The 6,000-nt window shown below is 37.1% G+C and overlaps 1 protein-coding gene across 1 annotated transcript in view; it reads left to right on the top strand.

Moving 5' to 3' along the window:
* The first annotated feature begins 1,519 nt into the window (after window positions 1-1,519).
* The window catches only part of LOC121739293 (SET and MYND domain-containing protein 4), a 39,179-nt gene continuing 34,698 nt past the window's right edge, over window positions 1,520-6,000 (top strand). Inside the window, exon 1 of the mRNA XM_042131671.1 lies at window positions 1,520-1,560. The gene's annotated coding sequence lies outside the window, so the exon portion shown is untranslated. The remainder of the gene's footprint in view (window positions 1,561-6,000) is intronic.

The raw sequence follows: 6,000 nt of genomic DNA, 5'->3' as shown, positions 1-6,000 counted from the left end.
CTTTAAATGAACGTGGCTAAAAAGGAACTAATGCTGCCATCATACAAAAACGTCATTTTTGACAGTTCTCCTTTAACAGCAGCGCCCGCGCCCACGTTCATTTAAAGCCTTATCGCACTTTAATTCCAAATTCATCAGCAACTAACTTTTTTGCATTGTCCTACTGGCTACTACAGTGCCTACCAGCGGCGAGAAAAAACGCCGCGAGACAACGACCCACCAACCAGGTGGGTCGTATATATAATATATATATATACAAGAATTGCTCGTTTAAAGATATAAGATAAATATATTTTATATAAGCTATGGGCAAATTATAGTGTATGCTTGAACTAATCTATGTACAAACTTTGGAAGCTTGAATCACTCTCTGTTGGCAAAATTAGAAACCCTGTTTTATAGAGGTATTTTTGATTAATTATTCTGTGTTATAAAAGTTGACAAATCGTGTTATGCTATGGGCAATTCAAAGATAAAGACATGATGCATACTGACAATGAACTTTAATTTCTTAGCTTTAATCATTGTTGAGAAAAATCGATATCGCTGCAGCCAAATTATCAAGGCGTCACCTTAAGCCGGCACCAAGACACGTAACCTGACCGAAAATTCTTAAAACGGAGATATAGTAGACCGCCGGCGCGGCGCAGTGTAAAAAAGGAATAAATATTAGGTGCCCCATAGTTTCGTCTTTTATAAGTATTTTTAATTTTTGAAGACCGGCCAAGTGCGAGTTGGACTCGCGCATGGACTGTTCCGCAGCAGCATTAAGGTTTATTTCTATGAAATTAAATGGTTTTAGATTTATTTTTACCCCTACTTTAGAAGTTAGAGGCACACATTTTACCAGTTTGGAAGAGTCTCTCTCGCAAACTATTCAGGTGCCTTACTCCCGAAACTGATATCGATTTTGATTTTCGATTTCAACGGTTTTTTGACTTTAGATGGCTAAAGTGTCAAAAAACCGTTGAAATCGCAAATCGAAATCGATATCAGTTTCGGGAGTAAGGCACCGGTTAGAAAAAAATGACATTAAAAAACTCAATATGATTTTTGAAGACCTATCTATACCCCACACGCATAGGTTAGGTTAGATGAAAACATTTTTTTTTTGTTTCAGTTGTAACTTGTACTTACCTATAGGGACCCCTAAAATTCTTAATAATTTTACCATTTTAGTATCAAAATCTTAATGCGGTTCACAGACTACATCTACTTACCAAGTTTCACTAGTTTAAGCTCTTATAGTTTCGGAGAAAAGTGGCTGTGACATACGGATGGACAGACAGACAGACAGAAAGACAGACAGACATGACGAATCTATAAGGGTTTCGTTTTTTGATATTTGGCTACGGAACCCTAAAAAGAACCTTTCTTTTCTTTAATATTGTAATTATTTCTAATTACTATCTGCTGTTCACAGATGGCGCTAATTCGACAGTATATTTTAAAAATAGAACACTCGTTGCGGCATCTATACAGCGCCAAGTTTAATTTTAGAAGTTCCCGATAGTCCATCACAGCCGGCTTCGCGAGTAACACAGTTATCTATTAACAAAGGTAAATGTTTATTGCATGAATGTTAGATAATAATATAACCTATTTTATGTTGTGCTTAACCCTACAGCTCGAGAGCATCGAGAGTTGAATCATGAATGGTAGATCTTATAGATCGATGCGGTGAAAAATATATTCTTTAGATCGGCGCTTGATTTTTTAGCGGTAGTAAATATTACATCTTCAATATGTTTTTTACGTGAAAAATATTTGATGTATTATGTGTTTTTAGTCTATTTCTATTCTGATATTTAAACAGCTTTATTTTGAACGTAATTGTGACATAATAATATTGTGGTTTATTTGTAAACATTTCCATTAAAATTAAAAATACACAAAGCTGTTAAGTTCTCAAGCTAATATTATAATACCCCATGAAATGGTTGCAGTAACCAGTAGTCAGTGAAACCTTACTTACTTACTTACGATTCTTCCAGAACCCTGAACCAGTGAGGTTTTCACTTTTTTGACATGGTTAGGGGACATGTCCACGGGGGAAATGGGGTGGTAACAAAATCGTCCAAAAACCCCTCATGCAATTTATGGACGCCTCCTTAGCGGATTCTCTGTCTCGATATTTTGTGCCTTTAATAACCTCAAAAGAAAACAAAACAACAAGACTTTTTTAGCTACAATACTTTTATTTTCCTAACGATAGGTCCCTTACATTTGACATTTAATGATCCCGATATAATAGGGATAAATATAGACAAACAACAGACGCATTTGATCAGATTATGTCGATTAAACGGCCGTTCAGTTATGATGACTTATTGCAAAAGAGGATTAGGCTTGGTCAGACCAGGGTAAATCCCATGAGTATTTACTATTTACAGGCAAAACCTTAAGGCCATCCCCCGTGCAAAGGACCTTGACCATGTACATTTGAAGCATTGCCGAGATCGCACAAAGATCCTATTTTTTTCTTATCCTAATTCAAAATTGATCAAAAAAGAAAATTAAAACGGGGAATATGTATAATGAAATAATTGTCTATACTCAATCTATTGTCGTGTGTTTCAAATAAACGTAATTTGTAAATACTAAGGAGATGCTGAAAGTATGCTTCAATTTTAATACATTGGTATTACTTTGGAAGCTAATAAAATGAGTATAATATAAACAGAAAAAGGAAATTAACAACGGGGAAAGGAATGTTGATATTATACTGAAAATTATTGCTGTATTTTTATTATAACTTTGTAGCTTTCAAATTTTGAATTTATAAGGCTTTAAATGTGGTAAATTACGGCATCTCCGTGGGGGGAGCGCCTTAATAGTGTCCAGGGCCCGATTCCCATGCCTCGAATGTCGCTTGCATATTCGTGATCGTCTTTACACCATTTGTACATGGATGGGAATGTGTAGTAGGTAATTCCCCCATTTTCGTATAATTATGTTAGATTATCATATTGCGTATTCTCGATAGTTTAAACCAACCTAATATTATAAATGAAAGTGTGTCTGTCTGTACCTCTTCATTTACCGATTTAACCGATTTTACTGAAACTTGGTATGGAAATACAGGATACTTTGAGATCCGGGAAAGGATAGGCTAGTTAGTATTCTAGAAAAATGTACCCTTCTTGCACGATAAACGACTTTTTGATTTGAGCGTTAGTTTTTGTTACACTATATTTTTCAAGTTATAACGTAAGAAATTATTGCAACCTGTGAAATTGTGAAGCAACACGAAACGCAAGAAACGAAATTCGAGGTATTAGAATCGGGTCCCAAAGGATTAGTTCTGTTAACTAATGCAGTTTGAAATAATAATGATAATATTATGTTCACAAGGCTTATGCTGTTTATTTACATTCATATTCTTCAGGAGGATGAAATATCTCTGAAATAATAGTGACAACAACGTTACATTTTTATATTTAAGGTAATATTTTCCAACGTTTCAATTTTAAAGTTATACTAGCTTTTTCAGCAGCTTCCCCGAGTAAAATAATGTTCTGGAATACAAAATTTGATTTGAACATTCACCCATGTTTTACCCCTTTTGGGGTGGAATTTTATGAAATCCATTCTTACCGAGTATCCAGTAAATGTTCACATTGTACGAGGTATTTACTTGCCAAATTTAAAACATGTAGGTGTTATAGTTTTTTAGATTTTTGACGTGGGAGAGCCATGCTTCGGCACGAATGGGCCGGCTCGACCGGAGAGATACCACGTCCTCACAAAAAACCGGCGTGAAACAGCGCTTCCGCTTCGTTTCGCCGAGTAAGTGAGTTTACCGGAGGCCCAATCCCCTAACCTTTTCCTTTCCCTACCCTCCCCTATTTTCTTCCGTACCCTCCCCTATTCCCTTTCCTTCCCTCCCCTTTTACCCCTTAGAAGGCCGGCAAAGCACCTGCAGCTCTTCTGATGCTGCGAGTGTCCATGGGCGACGGAAGTTGCTTTCCATCAGGTGACCCGTTTGCTCGTTTGCCCCCTTATTTCATAAAAAAAAAAGATTTAGCGATAAATATGTTAGTGGTATTTCGCTTTTTTAATAAAGTCAATTTTTGTTGCAAAAAAATGTACGATTCCCGAGCGATAAACGAATTTTGACGCAGCGGAGTTGCAGGTAGTACTTATTTAAACTAGATGACGCCTGCAACTATATTGCTTCAACCGTACTTTTATGCGCAAATAAAACTTATTCCATGTCAAATCGGTTCAGCGGTAGCGTGAAGAGGTACCAGACAGACAGACAGTAACAATGTATTTATACATGTATTTATAATAAATACATGTATAAATACATTGTAATAAATAATTTATTACATAGTAACATGTATTTATAACTAGATGATGCCCGCAACTCCGTTGCGCCAAAACTCGTTTATCGCGCGGGAACCGTACATTTTTCCGGGATGAAAAGTATCTCCATGCCAAATTTCAGTAAAATCGGTTCAGAGGTTTGAGCGTGAAGAGGTAACAGACTGACAGACAGACAGACACACTTTTGCATTTATAATATTATGTATGTATGTATGGATATTAGTATGAATTTCCATTTAAAAGTTACATTTTCAAGGAGAAACTGAGTAGCTTTGTCCACACTATGCCTTTTTCTGTTCGTCAAGGGCATGCGTTATAGCGCAGTCAACAGCGAACGTGAGGCATGCCCGTGACGCATGCCCTCTGACCGTATCCAAAACTTTCGCTTTGTTATTAAAAATGATAGTTGGCGTTGCGTTCGTTAACGCATTCAATTATTGAATGCGCCAAAACGAAAGTTTAATTAAAGAAGAATGAAAGGAAAGCGCATAGTGTGGACATAGCTATTGGAATACGTGAATGTTCATTAATTGATGTACCCTACCTACATTTACAATTTCCTAGCCAATCGAACAACATTCCTTACAAAATAAAGGGAGAAATTCTTGACTTGGTCAACCTCTAGGTCATGCTTTAAAATCCGTTCTGTAATGCTTTAAAATTAGAAATCTTATGGTGATAATAAAAATTAATATCATAATATTTTTACTTACCACATACTCTAGAAGAACTTATAAACGAAAAAATTATAAACAAAAAACTTTTTGAGAAAAAGCTTTTATTTAAACACTCTAAAATGAAGAAAATAAATTTCTCCTTAAAATGTTTAACTATTAAGTTATAACTTATAACCTCAACATATTATACAATTTGCATGATAATACACGACACGACACGACACGACACGACACGACACGACACGTAACGACACGACACGACACGAAACGACACGGCACGACACGACACGGCACGGCACGACACGAAACTACACGTCACGTCAGGACACGACACGACACGACACGACACGACACGACACGACACGACACGACACGACACGACACGACACGACACGACACGACACGACACGACACGACACGACACGACACGACACGACACGACACGACACGACACGACACGACACGACACGACACGACACGACACGACACGACACGACACGACACGACACGACACGACACGACACGACACGACACGACACGACACGACACGACACGACACGATACGATACGACACAACATTACATTTGTTTCCGAGTTACTCTCAACGAGCCCTTTCATTTGGTACTTATATTGCAGAAGTGCATTAACAATAACTATTCTCGTGTCTTGGATGAGCCGCCATATTTGATGTAGAGTGACATTACATTCGTTTTCATGTTACTCTCAATGAGCCCTTTCATTTGATACCCATATTGGATGTAGAATAACATTACATTAGTTTTCGAGTTACTCTCAAAAAGCCTTCATTTAATACCCATATTGTAGGACTGCCTAGAAAATAACTATTTCGCCATCTTGGATGGTCGGCTATATTGGAACAGTGATGTCACATACCATATCGTGTATTGTCATCCAAACTAAACGTGTATGCAAAATTTCAGCTCAATCGGTTAAATATATCTACTTCAAAATTGAGTTGCAAGATTTCACC

Source organism: Aricia agestis, chromosome Z (genome assembly GCF_905147365.1).
Source record: "Aricia agestis chromosome Z, ilAriAges1.1, whole genome shotgun sequence".
Taxonomy (NCBI): domain Eukaryota; kingdom Metazoa; phylum Arthropoda; class Insecta; order Lepidoptera; family Lycaenidae; genus Aricia; species Aricia agestis.
Note: the sequence above shows the minus strand (reverse complement) of the source record. Positions and strands in the feature narration are given on the sequence as shown.